Raw genomic sequence first — 1,297 nt, 5'->3', positions numbered from 1 at the left:
CAGTAGCAGTATCAGTAGCAGTAGCAGTAGCAGTAGCAGTAGCAGTAGCAGTATCAGTAGCAGTAGCAGTAGCAGTAGCAGTAGCAGTAGCAGTAGCAGTAGCTATAGCGTCTAATCTGGGTCTCTGCTTATTTAATATTTACAATCACCTTATTTACTCTCCACTCTCCACTACTGCTTTATTATTACATGGAAGAGTGCGGCCTGGACAACACTTGATGTTTGTCGACCTTCAGGTTGAATGAACCAGGCAACGAAACATACCCACCCACACACGCATGCACTCACAGATACACGCACGCACGCACGCACACTCACACACACACACTCACGCGCGCGCGCGCTGCTGCTGCTGTGCGTGTGCGCGCGTGCGTGTGCGTGCGTCTGTACGTGCATGTGCATATGTGAGTGTGTGTCCTGTATGGGTATATGTATTGGCAGATAGCACTATAGCATGCATCCTAGCTCACCGACTAGCATCGCCTTGCTCCGGAACGCGCTCCGTGAATTAATTGCCCTCACAAGCCGCTGTCACTGACCGACGGGTAGTATATATATTGGATACGCTATTCTTCACATAACTAATGCTCTACGGCAGCTAGCGACGTGAAATTACCGCTGGCAGCTGATAAATGATCTAATGATAAACACGAACCTTCGCTAGCTATGGTCGCAAGCCCTTTACTTCCCGCTCCGCAACAAGTTACGTAGGAATTTTTATTAGGAACGCACGCGAGTATTATTTCAATATATTGCGTAATTAACTTACTACCGGTGTGCTGTTATGTTGGCAATTTATCTTATGTTATGTTAGGTTTTATCTTATGTTATGTTAGATTTTATCTTATGTTATGTTAGGTTTTATCTTATGTTATGTTTGGATTTTTTCACAATGAACGTGGATAAGAGGTTCTTTATGGTTTACTAGTAATTTCCTCATCATTCGCAACTGCAATGCATTTCTCACGTGGTTATAATATATGACAACTTGTGAAATTACGAGAGTAAATCTTGTTGCTTGAATGGCTCTCGATCGTTTGTTTAATTATCCGACATGCCTGAGTTATTGGTTTATATGGGAAGCCACGACCATGCCCATGTTATTGCCACGTGACCCCCCCGTAGGGGTCACGTTTTTTTGCAACAGAGATTTCATGCGACTTCGTTGTTATATGTAGGGGAACCCGGGGCAAAGTGGACCAAAGAAATTTGGTTGGCCAAAACGCCGTGAAAGAGCGAGACAAAGTGAAATGTTTGGCTCTAATCCTTTGGCTTAGGACAAGAACTAACAGGCGGT

The sequence above is a fragment of the Priapulus caudatus genome, unplaced genomic scaffold (assembly GCF_000485595.1).
Source record: "Priapulus caudatus unplaced genomic scaffold, Priapulus_caudatus-5.0.1 Scaffold1622, whole genome shotgun sequence".
In the NCBI taxonomy this organism is placed as follows: Eukaryota; Metazoa; Priapulida; class Priapulimorpha; order Priapulimorphida; family Priapulidae; genus Priapulus; species Priapulus caudatus.
The sequence above is the reverse complement of the archived record's forward strand: the minus strand, read 5'-3'. Positions refer to the sequence as shown.